The 18,450-nt window shown below is 47.5% G+C and overlaps 1 protein-coding gene across 5 annotated transcripts in view; it reads right to left on the reverse strand.

The window, feature by feature from the left end:
- ARHGEF7 (Rho guanine nucleotide exchange factor 7) overlaps positions 1 to 18,450 on the reverse strand; it is a 132,643-nt gene that overhangs the window by 86,457 nt on the left and 27,736 nt on the right. For 3 of the 5 annotated variants that reach the window (XM_012811528.2, XM_023519178.1, XM_023519177.1), the window contains 2 exons: positions 6,346 to 6,430; positions 2,712 to 2,842 (listed from right to left, as the gene is read on the reverse strand). The gene's annotated coding sequence lies outside the window, so the exon portion shown is untranslated. Of the gene's footprint in view, positions 1 to 2,711; positions 2,843 to 6,345; positions 6,431 to 15,292; positions 15,357 to 18,450 lie in introns of those variants that run through there. The other 2 variants (XM_023519175.1, XM_023519176.1) reach the window with 2 other exon arrangements.

Here is an 18,450-nt window from a genome sequence, read left to right on the forward strand (position 1 = left end):
AATGCCCCATTATCTAATATCCCACTAAGTACTGTCCCTGAAGTTATGGCACAACCATCAACTGTAAGGCACATGCCACTCTCCGATGAGGGCAAATGTTTAAAAGGAAAAAGGCCTTCAAATTGATAAAATATGGCACATTGAAGATGCTCAATGTTTTCCATGTTTATTGAACAAAGGAACTGGAAAGAGTTAAGAAATATGTGTAATACATTTTGGTACAATTTCTTGCATGCTTTGGAAGTCTATTTTGTGAACTGGTTGCAAAGCAAGGTTACTTGCCAGCACGAGGATAGTGCCACATGTCCAGGCCCCTGGAAGTAGTGGGAGATCCAGGGCCAGGAAACATTTTAAGAGATCAAGCCACCTGTCCCAGAAATGAAGGACGGCAGAGACAACTGCCTCACAGTCAACAGATGAAAGACTGTGGGCACAGCAGTGATTACCAGGAATTCCAGGAATATCGAAAAAAGTTCTTTTGAGTAAAAAAGAAGTATGAAATCAAACCTTATCCATAGAAAAACTATACCCACATCCACAGCTGGGTCTGCCACATCTCCCTTCCTGTGGGTAGGGGCACAGTACAGAGCAGAGTGGAATAGAGAGCTCAGTTTAGTTCCAGGCATCTGAAAGGGAGAAGGAATCTGCCACAGAAGGGAACTACTGGGCAACAACAGAGAGATACCCAGATACAGAAAGTCCAAATGAAGCAATAAAGAAAACATCAAAACTATTCAAATCTGCCTCTATCCCCAGGCACGACATCTGTCCTGGAACAGAGAGACGCCAAGTTGCACAAATTAAAAGCAAGTTTATGAGAACAACTAGTAACTAAGGTGCAGTCAGGTGAGACATTCTTAAACTGAAAGTGAAGCAGGTGATGAACAGGCAACGTGAGTGAGCAAAGGAACTGACAACAGCACCACTAAAATACTAAGCCTCTCTGAGGGATGGGAGCATTCTACACAATTTCAAAGCTAAGCTTCATTTTAATGAGATCACAAAAACTGACATACCAGAAACTACAAGTTGTCCCTTTAGCTTAACTTGTTATGAAAACTTTTAAACGCGAAAGCAGAGAATAGCAGGTGGCCCTGTACCCACCACCTAGATTTAAACAAGCAATTCGCCATCCGTGTATTATAATTTTTAATCTCAGAAAGATCCCTCAAAGTGCTGTGATTAAGCTACATACAAAAAAAAAAAAAAATGAATCCAATGGCAAAGTAGTTGCTCTTTCCTGGCACAGTAAGAAAAGTACTGTCATGTCCCAGAAAGGGGAAATCAGCTCAGTAGCAGCCAATAAAGACCCATCACAGCCACAGAAAAACGTCACATGGGCTAGAGAAAGCCTATTTTTTAGTGTAACCTAAAATCTCTCTAGCTAATGAAAAATCGTATACTTTTATAATCTCAGCAATACTCATTATCAATACTACACTATTTTACTTAAAATTATACATTTGTAATTCAGTCCTCCTTTACTCAAAAAGAAAAAATCAGATGGAGACTGGCACAGGCAAAGCAGCAGCAAATACACCCTCCCCAGAGGGTGCTGATTTCTGTTTTCCTCACATGCCATATAAAGCTAACTTAAGATCTGTTTAAAGTGCTCCACATATTTCACCTTAATGTGGAATCATAATGTCCCCCATGGTACTCCACAAAATTCCTTCAGCACTGAACTTGTCCACAGAGGAGGCCCACGTGGAGGTGGGAGCCAGAGCTGGCTGTGCACAGGGCAGACCAGGTAGGGGCCCCTCCCCAAGGGACAGACACAGCAGTGAGAGCTCTGAGTTCACAAAGCTCAGGAACATAAGAAAACACATTCCTTCCTTATCTTCCAGTTTTCAACACTGCTTTGCAAACTACCTCAAATCTATTTCCCTATACAACCTAAGTCTATCAGATCTTTTATTTCTCAAGGACAACCATGAGCTTACCTAGCAACATTCCCTTCTGTGTTAAAGCAGAAGATCCTCTGTAAAATAAAAAATCTAAGATGCTGCGTGGAAGAAAAGCTGTGTCCCTGGCGTCTGTTCAGAACGACTGCCACCCCGCCATGGGCCCAGAGGGTGACAGGCAGGGTGTGTGGCCATGAGGGCCTCCCCCACACTGGCTCCAGCTAGCCCCGACTCTTCATCCCCAACGCCACTGCCATTTTCTACGTTCTATCCCTCAAGAACCTGGGTCCTGAGCCTTAAGGGATTTTTCTTGTTCCAGGATGACTGCTTATCTAAGTTTCCTTTCCCAAGTCACCAGCCAACTCCCTCCTCTGTGAGCTACATGTGTAAGCATCTGACTTAGTACCCATTCTGAGCCACACTTCCATGAAGATAAAAAAGCCACTAGCCCTTTCTTTCGTTTTAACCATCTCTTCTTTGTGCAGCTAAGTACTCTGACTTACATATATTTCTGTACACGTGTGCACTGCAGAGAACAGAATGCAAGTGAGCAGGGCAGTATTTTAACTTATGTATCTTTCCAGACAAACGAAGTCATAAAGTTGTGAAACTTAACAAGTTTTTCAAAAGTGCTCATCCAGCTTCGTATCCGGATAATTCAGTAATGAGCAAATGCCAAACCAGATGACAGGATCGATGCTGCCTGTTTAGCACTCTGTCAATAGAGGCATATGTGCCTTTCCAGACATATCTGTACACACATCCCACACAGATCTGAACTTAAATAACAAAATCTCTTGAACTTACCAAACTTCGATACTGGCCCTGGAGCAATTTTGAAGTCCGGCTGTGTAGAGACTGTGATCCCAGAGAATCAAAAGACTTTATTCGATGAGATGGGGGCCGAGCACACACAGAATCACTCCCTAGCCCGATGTCTGGAAAGGTCACACAGAAGAGAGAGCTGAAGACGCGACACTAGGACTCTGGCCACACACTAGACTTCAGAACTAGGGCAGCACAGAGGGACACAGCAGAGACCACAACAAAGCAGGCCATTTATACAGTAAACAAAGAACAAATTCTTTGTCTGCTATGTAAATAATGTGCATTCATTCCGATCACCTGCCAGAAATTATCTGGAGGTAACTATTAATCTGTTGTTTTCTAGCATAATTTTTTAGAAGTTTATGAAATGTTTTAAAATGGTCTTTAATACCTTCCATTTACCCAGGAAAAACAGCCTCTCCAACTCAATTACGTAGCAGAGAACAGGTAAGCACTCACTCTGGGCACATCACCACTTTCTAGGTTCTGTGTCATGCCATGAGTAGCAAGACTTTTTTGGAACAAAAGACTCTTACATAAAACAAAAGAAAATCCCTATGTATTTTTCAGCCAGACAGAACCTTCTGAGAATTATTTCCTCAAAATTATGGCAGCACAGGCTCCACTCACCTCAGCAAGTAGCTGAAAGGATCAACATAAACAGATGTGAAAGGTTTTTTTCTACTGAGACCCTGCGTGGCAGACACTCCACTCAGGCCCATTAACAAGTGACCGTCCTATTCTTAGAAGTGATTCAATTTCTAGGGAAACTGCTGTTGCAAGATTCTCAGCCCTGTCCTACAGCTCACAGGAAGCCTGCTGTTATAGAAAAGCACCTCGAACCTGAGGGTCTCTCTGTAGCTCCCATTTTTCTGGAAGATCTGTTTAGATGGCTCACAGCGTCTCATAACATTTTGAATTAACTGTCAACATCTAACAGTCTGAGACAGCACAGGAAAAGCCAGGTCCCCAGGAGTCCCTGTATACTCAGGACGCAGCAGCACCAGCTAAACTGCTCTGCAGCACAGCTGGATCCAAGCTGGGCAAGGTGTCCTCGCCCTTCAGTCCTGGGCCTTCCTTTGTGCCCCTGCGTGGCTCCACAGAAAGCAACACATGATAGCCCTGTCCTACGGCCAGCCTGCTGTCCCCGCAGTCTCAAATCCCTTTCGGCTCACCCTCAGCACCCAGTCCTATGAGGTCCCACTCAGGGCTACAAGGAGTCCCCAGAGCATGTCCTACTGGAGAACACGAAGGGCACTGCCTGCAGACTTTGCCCACAGGGGCAGCCTGTGTCGCCTGCAGTGCCCAGCCCAGGAATCCTGCGGACACGCTCATCACCAGGCCTGACCAGGCCTTCTTCTGTCCAGCTAATGTATCCAAGTGCCTTGGAACACACGTGGTTTTCTCTTAGTGACACAGCATAGGAAGATGAGCACAGGATTTCCCAAGAATGCCCAAAGCATCTCTGACAGCAGCCTGTCATCTGGCGAGGACGTAAAGGAGAAATCTAAGAGCAGTCATTTCCAACACACTGACTCCAAGAACAAGAGCTCAAGACTGGCAGCCAAAAAACAGGAAAGTGAAAGTTCCTTCTCAGAAGGGTCACTCAGTGTTTAAAAGCTAGAAAATGCCAAGTTCCAAATCAGTCTTTGTAAAGAACAATACCACTTATTTTACATCCAATGTGCAGCCAATGATATCAAGAATATGAGGCTCGCCCTCAAGCGGCTAAGGCGCTAGCCACATACACCTAAGGTGGAGGGTTCAAATCCAGCCCGGGCCGCCAAATAACAATGATGGCTGCAATCATTAAATAGCCGGGTGTTGTGGCAGGTGCCTGTGGTCCCAGCTACTCAGGAGGCAGAGGCAGAAGACTCGCTTGAACCCAGGAGTTAGAGGTTGTTGTGAGCTGTGATGCCACAGCACTCTGCCCGGGGGATAGCTTGAGGCTCCATCTCAAAAAATAAAGAATATGAGAAATACCTTTCATAAGGTGGAGGTTTAAAAAACAAAAAAAAAAGAGTAGTGATGGTGATCTGTGCCCAAGAGCTACTGGATCCAGCTTCCTTCCAGCTCTGCTATTTACCTGTAAACCTCAGCACTTGGGCCCTGATTACTGAGCGCCTGACTGAGGGCAGGAACCAGCCCTTCCCCGCTCCTTCCTATCAGCACCTGCACTGAACCTCCAGGCAGAGAAAGCCCCTCCCCCAAGTCAGGCTGGCATTCCCCACTCCATGAGCACCCTGGAGAAGTGTTCAGCTGAGCAGAGGGACCACATCAGGGACTGGTTGTGGCTTTACTCATCTATCCCTGTCTACCAGAGACCTGCACTGATTGGACAACACATCATTCCAGGCCGAGAGGAACACCAGCGGCTCACGGGCACACTAAGCACCCAACCCTGCAAGCGGGATGGCACAGCAGCTTTCCCGTGCTGAATTCCAGTGCCGTCTGCGCTAAGCATGTCTCCCTTTCTCCATCACCTATAACTTTAAGTAGTTTTCTTCCTTACCATACTCAAGCTATCATTTCATCATGTAGAATTAGAGAAGGCAGCTTCATTGTCTAATCAATCACCTTTATAAAAGGCCATAAACACTCTTTTGCAAAACATCATTAAACGACATGACAATTTCAATTATTTCTATTCATCGTTCTATTCCTTCCCTTTACACATCTGTCTCTGAGACACTTTGATCTGAATAGCCACAAGAGATTTGCAACTTCGAACCTGAGGAGTCAGGCTATGAAAATGCAGCTCATCCAAACCTCCCCGGGGGCTCCATCCGGTCCCAGCAGTGAGGGCTGGCGCTCCTTGCCCCAGGGACCAGCCGAGGAGCAGCTCCCAGACAGAAATCAGAGCAGGTGTGTGCTGGGTGGTGCCAAGGACAGTCCCTGCCTAGAGGACAGTTCCCAGCCTCATCAGGTAAACTTAAGATAAGGGCCATCTCATTTTCCCCCATAAATCTCAAACTTAAAATCCATAAAGATAAATTTAAAAAAGAAAATTTGAAACAAAAGAGCAACTAAGAAGCCCTCCTTCCTGAGCCGTACACGTCCTTGCCACAGTCTGAGAGCCCACAAGAGGATCAGAGGGGCATACTGCATCCCTCCGCTCTACAATAGGAGAACTGGGCTAGACCACACAAACCCCCTGCCGGGCGCCTATCAGCCCCAGGAGAGCTGGGCAAGCAAGGCGTAGCTGTGCAGCCCAATCTACCCACCACGCCTCTGTTGTGGCCACTGCTCACTAAACACAAGCTTTAGTCAACACAAACCCATAAAAACCTGGAAACGGGTGGTACTGGCTCCAGAACAACCCACCAGCCTTTCCAACCCTTTTTCTCTGCTATACTTTCAGGAGAGACATCTCCCTGCCCTATATACATATCCACAAAGGACCTGAAGAGGAAGGTTCTGCTCTAATAAGGGAAAAAAAAAAACACACACACATACACACAGCAAAATGAACAATCAAAACTGAATGCCTATTTTTAACTTTTTTAAAAGACTTATTTTTTCAATTAATAATGCTCATTTGGCCATAACAGAAAACCAGAGGTTTCTGCCCTTTTGTCTTCCCACCCCCTCAAATTCAATAAAAAGAGCTTACCTGCTGTTACTTTATTTAGAGTCACTAGGGAACTGAGGACCTTGTTAAAATTCTGCCCCTGGTACAAATCATTTGCATCAAATGTCTGAAAGGAAAAATTAGACAAGGAAAATTAGTAGAATCTACCTTAGGTACAGGTTGAACTAAGCTTTCCCAGCAGTGGGAGGACATTCCGCCTAAATTAGTAAAAAGGTGGTAGCACCGCCCAGGCCAGCAAGACTGGAGTCCCAGCACCCAGTCCTGGGTAAGGAGCCCAATCAGAACTCCCCTTCCTAGGCACAGTCAACCCCTGGGTCCCAGATGGATTTCCACTCCACATTCCCAGCTAGGGCATGAGCTCTGGCCAAGATGAGAGCTGGTGGCACTCAGAAGTCTCAGTGGGGGTTTTGCAGCCACCACTAGATTAATGCAGGGCCAGAGCAGGCAGATGACAGATGTTCCTTCCCAGTCACAGAAAAGGTAAAATGACAACTCCAAACCAAACAGCAGCAAAAGAAAAACACGACCATCTGAGAACACACAGACATTTAGAATAGGCAGGACAAGCCAACCCCAGGGGAGGGGTGAGGTAGAGACAGAGCCCCCCAGCAGAGCCAAGGCCAGGCCCGCCCACCTGTGACCACATCCTCTCCAACCCAGGCAATCTGTAGAGCTGGGACCATGCTGAAGTCAGATGCACTATCCTGGAGCTGGGAAAGGCAGAGTGTGCCAGCTTGCCTAGAAGCACACCAGCTCACCTGGACACACAACAGCTGCTGTGCACACCATGTACGTGTGCCCACACAGATGTGTCCAACACATGTGGCTCTCACCTCAGATACTGCCCTAAGACTACACAGAGCTTCTGATCACCAAACAACTCTGAGCAAAAACAAACTTAACAGTCAAATCATCAACAACTCTGCCCCAGAAATACTGGGAGAACATTTCTTCCAGAAGTGCAAATAACCAAGACATATGTAGACACCAAAATGTGCACCATGTTAACATGCTTTCCCTACTGAGATAGTGAGGGCTCTCTGCTCTCCAGGTCTGTCACCTCTGCCTTCATCCTGTGCCCCTCTCCCCAGAGGCCCCCAGGAACTCCCTCCGCCTTCTCTTCCTGCCCCTACCCTGTCCTGGTGACTACCGCTTACTCATCCCGCTTCCTGGCGAGCCCTTCCCAGAAGCCCTGCTGCACCCAGACCTGCTCAGGTCCCCAGGACATTTATCATGACCTACTGTACTGCTCTGGCTGATGTCTGTGCGTCCCCCTACACTGAGGACACACAAAGGCACACAGAGCCCCTCCCAACACCTAGTCAATGAAGAACACACCAGACCAGCCAACCATCCTCTCTGGGGGTGTGAACGTCACCATGACGCTCACTTCAAGAGACACTAAAAAAAAAACAATCCCCAAGTTTGAAGAAGTCCTGTGTGTTCTTCCAAAATCGTCTCCATTAAATGAATTTGCCTATTTTTCAAATAATGAGTAAGAATAGTCATGAGATATATTTATACATATATAAAATCCAGAAGTTGAAAAACTACCTCAAGAAGAAAAATCATCAAATCACTAAGAATCAAGAAAGTACCTAAAAAAAAAGTTTACTTTTTTGAAGTTCACGGAAAAATATTAAATGGAAATATAAAACTTAAAAGATGCGACTATATGTAAGCATTCTACATGTTTGTTGATGCTATTTCTAATATAAAATACACATAAAGCAAGATCCTTCCTGTAAAAAATACTCCCAAGCACACAGTATTTGACTCATTTGCCGTAATAAATCCAACTCAAATAAGAGTATTATCTAAGATGGCAGATCATTCCACACTTTTAAATGATATAGTTGAGCTGCATTTTTTTAAAAACATTAAAAGTACTGGCGACACCCGTAGCTCAATGGATAGGGTGCCAGCCACATATACCCAGGCTAGCAGATTCAAACCTGGCCCAGGCCTACTAAAACAATGACAACCACAACAACAACAAAAAAATAGCCAGGCACTGTGGCGGGCGCCTGTAATCCCAGCTACTTGGGAGGCTGAGGCAACAGAACTGCTTAAGCCCAAGAGTCTGAGGTTGCCCTGAGCTGTGAATATCAAGTGCTCCACCCAAGGCGACATAGTGATACTCTGTCTCAAAAGAGAAAATAAATTAAATTAACTTTAATATACCTCTGCTTCCTTTAGGCAAAGTACAAAAGTTCCCTTAATGTAAAATACTTAAGTAGGTGATCTATCTGAATGTCTTTTAAGTTTTAAAGATGTCATTCTAGAGTTTGAAATTGGATGGTAGTCTATAGAAAGAAATAAGAATATAAATTTCTACTAACCTTCATTGTGGCAAAGCAGTCTGTATTCACAAACCCAGAATAACAGGATGCTGAAAACGCGAAGCTTCCTGTTATTCCAGAGCTATATATCTTTCTTACTTGGACACCAGGAAGCATCTGATTGGCCACAAGTGCTCACCAATGGGGATTCAATATGACATCAGAACTACAGCGACCCCCACCCCCATTTCTGGACAGGAAATAAAACAATGAGATGAGACAAACGCTTGCCACTGAGAGGGGAAAATGCATGTTCTAAGCCAATGAAAATGTTGTGACCACAGTACTGCTCCAGAGGAAGGTAGCAGACAATTTCCTGAAATAGGAATCAAAGCAAAACAGAAAAGCCTCAGTAGAAGAAGTCTACACTACAGGAGTAGGAGGGAAATCTCAAAACTTTGATAGAAATCTCTGCAAAAAGTAAGGATTGTGACATTTAACGATTGTTAACAAACCAGATTGCTCCCCAGGACTGCTCAGTGCTGGCCTAAAACACTGGCCCTCTGGAGGGCAGCAGATTTCCACTCCTGGAGAGAGCATGGGAGGGAAGGAAGCGACCACCACCACGCACTGTCCCCAAGCCCACTCCAGGTGGCACCTGCAACAGAGGTTCTCAGTAGAGACTGCACGGGAGTACTCCTGGGGACTGTCTAGACTAGATACTGAAGCCACCTCTCAAAATCTTTCAGGGAGAGACTCAAAACAAGAATTTTAACCCTGTCCATGGGAGTCTGATGTGTAGCTGAGGATGAGACGTGCCCGCCCCCCCTCCCAGCAGCACACGCACCCATCGCCTGTGAACACCGCCTACAAGCTCCATGCTGGAGAGAGGATGGCTGCACAGACACACTCAACACCCAGTACATTTTACAATCTATTCGTCTGGGACAGCGTATTACGCTCACCCTTACTTTCACCACCTTTAAATGAATCAAATGTGGAAAAATGATCCCACAGTCCTGAAATAAAATTATCCTAATAGTTTTCTGCTAAAAAGTTCATAATATTAAATGTTTTATAGCTTATTTTTAATATCTTATTTTCAGTAGAAACAATACCACGTAATGAAATATAACAAATACCAAAGCATGCAGGAACCGGGGATAAAAGAACAAGCATTCACAATAAGATACAAATGGACTTTCTAAAATGTCCCCACTGCTCCTTGTAAGCACTGTGTGGCCACTGGGGGCAGGAGGCGGGTCCTGGGAGGGCAGAGCCCTACTACTGTGAGACATCAGCCTCTGCAACCCTCACCACTGCAAAGGGGGATGAGTCAGAGGGGAGGACAACATGACTCCCAGACCTACAAACACCTTGCACCTTCTCAAAACTAAAGGGCACTGTGCCCCAAGGTCTCCTGTTAAAAGTGAACCACAGATAACCATGGAAAACACTTATTTTCTAGAATACAAAATAATCGCTGAGAGAAAAAAAAGCCCTTTAATTCCCTGGAGAGAAAAATCACCTACATCCATACAGGTCAATAACTCATTTTAGAGATAAAAATGAAGCTCAGATGACTGTTTCAGCTCCCTTCCGAGTCACTGAGATGGAGATGCCGGACAGTCAACCCCGTTGTCAAAACTGAAAATACATCTGTCACAGTCCCTGTGTTCTGCTCCACTTTGCAGAACTGCTTCTCGGGAAGCTGAACTGCAGCTGGCATCGTTTAGGAACTAGATCTTGCCTTTGAGAAATAAAAATATACACAAGCCATATATCAAGCCATATGGGTGTAAAAATAAACAGAGGAAAGCATAATAACGGATACTGTGGAAGAAAGAAGTGAGATGCAGGAAAACTGATGGAGAGCGTTTCCATAGAGGCCAGAGGTCCTGAGCATGGAGAGGACATCTGCCTCAGGGACAGATGAGACCAGGAAGGTCTGGACACTCACTGGCAGAGAGACTGGCTAGACCCAGGGGCCTGGGAATCCAGTTCTGGGCCTACAAGACAGTGGCATCCATGCAGACCAAGGGACTTACTTTTTGACTGACCTCTGAGCATCACTAATATTTAAACTATGGGAAATCCCTACCTTGACCAGAACAGGAACACATGTCTTCAGAATCTCATTCCCATTCCATTCACACCCAGCTATTTTTTTTTTTTAAGTAGAAATGGGGTCTACTCTTGTTCAGCTGGTCCTGAACTCCTGAGCTCAAGGGATCCTCCCGCCTTCACTTCCCAGAGTGATGGAATTACAGATGTGAGCCACCGCACCCAACCTAGAAGCCCCAGCCTTAAAGCACCTGTTTTGGACACACTTAATTGGTAACCAACTTCACCTTTCACAGGAGAGCGTGGACTGTCCTTACCACCCCATGATTCACAACGGGACCACAGCCTGCCAGCCTGCATGGAAGTCCTCCCTACTTCCTCTGAATGTATTGTTCTCCTTCGATCTTATTGTGTCTTCCCTGAACAAACAGCTTAAACAGCAGGCACTAGGTCCAGTCCACACACCTGCACCATGGAAAATAAAGTTGCTCTCAATTAAAGGAGATGAAGCAACAAAACCACCAGGTGCGATGAGAGGCCTGGGTTGGACCTGTTTGGGATAACTAGGGAAATGAGAATGCAGACCCAGTATTAGATGGTATTGGGGAATCATTACTAAAACCACTAGGTATGAGGTTACTAGTCTGCTACATCAGAAGATGGATTTATTTTTGGAAAGATGCATTTTCAAGTATTTAGGATGATGAATACAACACAGATAAAAGTGCATCAGCATATTCAAAAATATAAATTGAGTTTAAGAAAAAGTTAGGCTTTGGGGGTACAAAGCCAGATGTGAAGCAGCCAAAGCCTTCCAGCTCAGTGGGACTGCAGGGGCCTAAGGCCCCAAGGCAGCTGGTGGCCTGCACAGCCTTAGGAGGACTGAGTCCTAGAAAGTTAGCAGGAAACTGACCAGGTGAGGGGAGGGTGTTCCAGGCCGGGGGAAGGAAACCAGAAGAGGTACCCAGAAACTGCTAAGGTTGTTCTTCCATCTGCTAACAGTTCTCCCTGGAAAGATGGCTCCATCAATGTGGCACCTTCCTGTGTCTAGTGTGATGGGGAACACAAAAGTCACAAGCATGGGTCCCAGGAGATGCCCCATTCCTAACCCAGTGGTTTCTCCTGGCCCCACACATCTCTCAGCCCCTACACAAGAATGGACCACATGTCTGCACACCCACACACCGCAGACACAGCCCTTGAGCAAGATTTCTGCAGCTTACTCCCAAGACATCATCTTACTCCACTAAAACACCAAGGTTTCCATCTAGAAACGCCAGTCTCAGGCTGTCACCGAGGTCAGAGCACAGCAGTGTCATCAAAGCCCACTGCAACCTCAAAGTCCTGGGCCCAAGTGATCCTCCTACCTTAGCCTCCACACCCAGCTATTTTTTTTTTTAAGTAGAAATGGGGTCTACTCTTGTTCAGCTGGTCCTGAACTCCTGAGCTCAAGGGATCCTCCCGCCTTCACTTCCCAGAGTGATGGAATTACAGATGTGAGCCACCGCACCCAACCTAGAAGCCCCAGCCTTAAAGCACCTGTTTTGGACACACTTAATTGGTAACCAACTTCACCTTTCACAGGAGAGCGTGGACTGTCCTTACCACCCCATGATTCACAACGGGACCACAGCCTGCCAGCCTGCATGGAAGTCCTCCCTACTTCCTCTGAATGTATTGTTCTCCTTCGATCTAAACAAGGCCACAATCTAAGTACTAGCACAAACACGCTTTCTTCCCAGTCATTACTAAACTCAAGGCAGGTCACAGGACACCTCTACAATTCAACTTGGTGCTCACAAGGAGCTCTCAAACCAGGTGTGGGCTTGACTTCTCCTCCAGTTTCTCTTACAAGTGTATCAATCCTATTCCTGTGTTACAGGAAAAACCTGGAATCATATAATCCAAAGAGAGGGCTAAAATTACCTTCATAAACAAGAGAGAGCATGTCACTAGTCCAGCCAATCCCAAAAGATACTAATGAACAATCTAAGCTATTATCATTTGGGATAGTGTTTTCCAAATTAAACAAACAAATAAAAAAAAATCCACTAGCCACTGGCTATCCTTGAATATCTTATAAGCAGATGAAATTTGACAACAAACTTAATGGAATATGAAAAAGAGGGTTCCAGGCACAAGAACACCACAGAAGACCCTGTTGAGTCTGCAGCCCTGCAGCCACGGCAGCCGTCAGCACAAAGCACACAAGCATCAACCCGTCAGCGGCTTGTGGACAAGTCTCTGCCCAGCTGTGGGCATCACATTCCTCGCCAGGGAGGAGCTCAGCTACCCAAGCTCCAAAGTCACTGCCAGTTATAAAACTCAAGGATTCCTCTGGCACAATGTACTACCTTCTTAAAAAAAGGACAACAGACTTCGAGTAAGGGTCAAGAGAACTGGAAGAAGAGAAAACAAGGGTACAGGGGAATAGGCAAGGGGTAGGGAGTTTAGAAGACAGCTAAGGACACAAGGAGATAAAATGGAGGAAAAAAGCTAAAGCCCCACAAAAGGCGCGTGAGCCCTGGCTCAGGGCGGTGCTGCGTCTCACACGCCTGGCTGCACACGAACACAGAGAAAGGGTCCTGGAGACTCCGAGGTGACGAGAGAAAAGGGAAGTCACTGCTGCACCTGCCACAGCGAAGAAGAAACCCCAGAGGCTTGTCAGGACTCATTCCCAGTCGGTAGGCAAGACAGCTGCAGCCCTGCACAGACATGGACGGCAGACTGGCAGTGGGCTGGGACTCGTCCTCAGAAGCAGCACCAGGCCGCGGAGAGCCAGACCCTCACTGCCAACAGTGCTGCCCTGCAACCTGAGTGGCAGGGAGGTCTGGTCCTGGGCCTCAGGCTCACAGGCTGGTAGCAGAAAGCAAGCATCCGCATAAGTCACAAAGGTGACAGCTGTGCACTCTCCATGGAGACGTGTGGCTTCAGAGCAGACAACAGAGGAGACAAGAGGAGGAGGACGTCCCACGCAAACACAGAGACCAAGTCTACGCTAGTGTTCCTCCCTCACCATCCAACGTCCAGGCCACGGGGATCAGGCCTCAGCCCTAGCACTGAGTCCCCATCCGTGTCTGGAGGCACTGCCTGCCACCCCTCCCTACAAGCGCTGACACTGCTCACCAGAGGCTTTCCTGCCAGGCCCACACACAACTCCCACCTTAACCTCTGCCATTTCTCTAGAAGATTTCTATTTGGCATACTTCTTACTATATGGTTACATTGTATAGCCAAATTTACTACCATGTTTGGTTCCTGACCTAACACCGGATAAAGTGAGCACATGTGTATGTGAGGAAGATGGGGCTTGACTGGTCACCAGCATCTACCTGGCAGGCTATGGCCGTCAGAGTGACTCCAACCTGGCCACAGCCTGCTGTGGACTATGGAGGTGGGTAAAAGACACAGACACTGACTCTGAGCAGAAGACCACACACACACAGCTTTGAGCCTCTCAAACAACATCCTATTCTCCTCATATGAGAAAGGAGGCAGAAAATGGAGCCACTCCATCAATCAGCATGGATCCTGGAATAAGGAAGACACTCCTTATCTGCAGCTACCAAAACACAGGTCCGATAACTCTGGGGCACTGCATGGCTCTGCAATGTGGGGATGTACGCCAACAGCGTCACCTAACAGGTGGCGGCTTTGCACCTGTCACACAGAACTTACTCTTGAAGGAAAGGTAGTATGCCTTCAAAAAACAAAACAAAAACAAAGTTCACTGCATGAAGTAGTCAGGTCATTTAGAGTAAGACCTTTCCAACACTACAAAGTAAAAGTCAGTCTTAGCCAACTAAGACGCAGAATCCTCCACTGTTCAGATAAGAAAGAACAGTTATCAACAAAGTACTTACTCCATGGCAAACAAGGCTTCCTCGCCTTCCCAATTTTTTTTTGACCGGGGCTAGGTTTGAACCTGCCGCTTCCGGTATATGGGGCCGGCACCCTACCCCTTTGAGCCACAGGCACTGCCCAGCCTTCCCAAATTTTAAGCACAGCAACCACACAACTGCTAAAGGCTGCTGTTTCACAGTAATCTCCAAGGAAAAGAGCACACAAATGCCTACAAGTCGGCCCTGAAGGAGCATCTCCTCTCAGAGAAGACCCAACCTCTGTGAGCAGGAGGTGGGGTACCTGTACTAGATAGCCCACTTTGAAACAAGTATGCTAAATCCCCACTGCTGTGTGCCGGTGTCCAGAACAGCTGAGCTGGGGCTCAGGAGCCTCTGACCAGGGAATCAGCGGAGACCAGGCAGCCTGAGACTCACAGAGGACACTCAGTCACACGGCTGTGAGCAGGATGGCCAATGGATCCCCAGAGTGAGCAAAGAAAGATCGCAAGCAGGAAGCAAGCAAGTGCTGCAGGCACCCCACATTCATCCCACTCACCAGGCCAGCCCACATTCAGGGAAAGAGAAAAAGGCTCCATCTGCAGAAAAACTAAGTGGCCACTCCTTCATGCTGGGCACAACATGGTACCACAGCCACTCTGTAGAGCGCTGATACAGCTGACAAAAAAATGGGACCAGGTCCCTCGAGGTAGCAGGATGCTTAGCCATCAGTGAGACTGAAGGCCCCCCACCTGCACCCCAGTACATGGAAGCCTGCCTCACCTTGGCTTCTGAGCTCCCAAGTTACACAGGTCAGGAATACATTCCATACACACAGCAGCCCAGCAAATTCACACCACCAACTGGACTGTGCTGTACAGCAGGGAGCCAAGAGCCTGCCCATCAGAATCCCTCACGTCAAGCAAGCAAATCCAACTCTGAATGGCCTAAAAAAAAAAACAAAAGAAGTTACCGGTTCACAGAATTAATGAGGCATGAATAGCAAGAGCCACAAGCTTAAAAATAAGACCCTTGTACAGTTAGCTCTTGAAACAGTTTCAGGCATGGGCTCCCTCCAGAGGCAACATGACACTTGCAGCCCCACCCTCCACTCACAGGTCCTATCTGCCTGCACCCTACAGAGCCCAGCAGGTGAGCCCCTGCCAGTGCCCGTGAAACAGAGCAAGGGAAGGAGAAGCCCACAGAGACGTGCAGCACCAGGAAAACTCACACGCACACAACACAGTCAGACTCAGGGCCGCTGGAGCTAGCTAGCACCACCCCAGCAACTAGGGCCAAAGAAATGCAAATGAAGCGCCCCACACAGAGTGGCTTGGGGATTATCCATTATCCCTACTTCCTCGCACCCCCTCCCACACGCACTGCCACCTGCCAGGCCACACAAACTCAGGTATCTCCAGCCACAAGTGGCCTGGCAAGACTGATAGACAAATGCAGAATGATCCACACCTACACATGGTCACCACTGTCACAACTCTGGGTAGACACAACATGAAAATGTCAGGGAACAGGGTAAGAGTCTTCCTCCTCCTCACTGTCCACCACCTCTGGACTAACGGAGTGACCCCTCCACCGTAAGGCTGACCGAGGACAGGGAGACTACGGCACCATAAGGATGATGGATGACAAGGACTGTCATCCCAGCCTGAAGCTTCCCAGTCTGAATGCTGCCGCGTGTCAGCCGTCTCCCCTGAGGGTTCGAAGAAGCTATTTTTGATTTAAGAAACTGTCGCATTTGGCACACTTCTGGAGTGTGGTTTGCAAAGTTTAAAAATATAATTTTGTCCTATCACATTGTCAAAGGAAATTTGTGATTTTAGAACAAGAGTATAAAAATGAACCTTAAACAAGTGGTGCTGTTTAAATTTAATGCAAATGGTCCACACTGGTAGGAATATGTGAACACAGAATCCACCACTCAATTTTCACTTTCTTAGCTTCTGGAGATTTAGTACTTAATTCCACCTACTCTTACACCCCAAGGTAAAATTAAAGTTTAATGATGGATTCTATCAATTATAGCACTTTGACCCAACATGCCCCCAATTTATGTCCACTTAAAATGACAAACAAATTTTAGTGGATTTTATATATTCCACTATCTCAACACCCAAACACAATGCAAGGAACACATAATTTAAAAAAAAAATAGACAACTATTTTAGGTAGTTTCCAGGAAGGGTCAGAAGGCGCAGAAAAGGGAGCCAGGAGTGGCATGTGGGGCTCAGCAGGGCAGCGCTCCTCACAGAGCCAGGCTTCCCTCCCGGCATCCAGCAACCTGCCCAAAAGCCACGGTGAGGGAAGCTGCAGCACCAGCACCACTTGGCAGGCCAAGAGGAAGACAACACTTTCCTGCTAAGGACCACCATGTGCCATGCTGGCTCGTGCACAACCCACACCTCGCAGCAGTCAGCCCACTAATTTTATCTCACAGAATGGGGAAAATGAGCCTCCAAAAGACAGCATGACAAAGGTTACAAAGCAGAATCAAGATCTGAGCCCATCAGCCTGGCAATGCCCGTGATGTGTCACTGCCAGCTCCCAAGGGAGGGGTGCAGGGAACAGGTGGCCAGGGGAGGGGTCCATGTAATAGCCAGGGGAGCCATAGGTGCCGGAGGACCAGACACAACCCACAGTACACACACAGCACCACATGGCCTTCGTGCAGCCCCTCACTTCGGTCTCTTAACTGCTGGAGGTATGTGCCAGTGAAGAGCAACTTGGCTATCACCACAAAGCAAACACATGCAACTAAGGGGGATGTGGCAGAAGCAGGACACTGCTCAGGCCAACAGTGAGTGAGGCAACAGCACTCAGGCCATGAAGGCAAACCCTCCAGAATGAGGAGCCACAGGACCCTGGCTCAGCCAGTGGAAGGCTGCAAACACACATTCATCTCCATCCCTCCCAGGTGTCCCGAAATAACAGGGGAAAAAAGCTTTTAAACATAATAACAAAGAAGGAATCCAGCACAGTATTTGAAGGGAGAGGGAGGCCATCAGCAATCTACAGAGGCTGAGGGAATCCTCGAGAGCAGGGTGCAGATGGATCCTGAGCCACCTCACAGCATTCAGAGTGGCACTGGGGAGCCCCCTAACACCAGAAAGGGACATGCAACACACCACCTGGAATCACAGTGGCAGCCCTTGCCTGAGGAGAGGAAGCCGAGACCCCATCTACAGGAAAGCCGCCTCATGGAGCTCTAGCAGCAGACGAACTTGAGACATCACCAGATTCACTCACAGACACCGAGAGAGGACAGTGTGCTGACAGGGAGCCTGTAAGCTCTGCCTCAGCCAGGGCTGTGCCTCCCCTGCAATGTGATGAGGGAAACGGTGCAGAGGGCTGGCCCTCAGCTCTGCCCAAGGAGAACTTTCCAAAGCCTTCCCAGCCTGCTCCGGGAGACCTACTTACACTAGGGCCAGTCTCCCACCCACAGGGCTATACCTCAACTACCATATCAACCAGCCAGGCCTTCACTGACAAACAGAATAACCTAAGTCAAGGCCACATCTGACAGAAAATAGCAGCACAAAACAGAAGAGAACTGACCCGAACTCCAGTAAGAGGAAAGGGTGCACATGCCCCTGAATCTAGACACACGCAGCCACATGCCATGGAAGCTGCATGTAAACAAATAGCACACAGACTTCCGGAGAGGAGAGGGCACTGGCTAAGGACATCGGAGCCTGAGAAACAACATGCCAGCGGGTTCTCTGTGTTTTTTTCTGCATCCAGCGCCCCAGGATGGTGCTGAAGAAACTGTAGGCCAGAAACAAGGAGAACAGACCCAACATCGCATGAAAACCCACCCTCTCTACCCAGAGGACCAGGGCAGGGCATCCAACACCCCATGAAAACCCCCACCCTCTCTACCCAGAGGACCAAGGCAGGGCATCCAACACCCCATGAAAACCCCC

The sequence above is a fragment of the Otolemur garnettii genome, unplaced genomic scaffold (genome assembly GCF_000181295.1).
Source record: "Otolemur garnettii isolate 467f Iridium unplaced genomic scaffold, OtoGar3 scaffold00161, whole genome shotgun sequence".
NCBI classification, from domain to species: domain Eukaryota; kingdom Metazoa; phylum Chordata; class Mammalia; order Primates; family Galagidae; genus Otolemur; species Otolemur garnettii.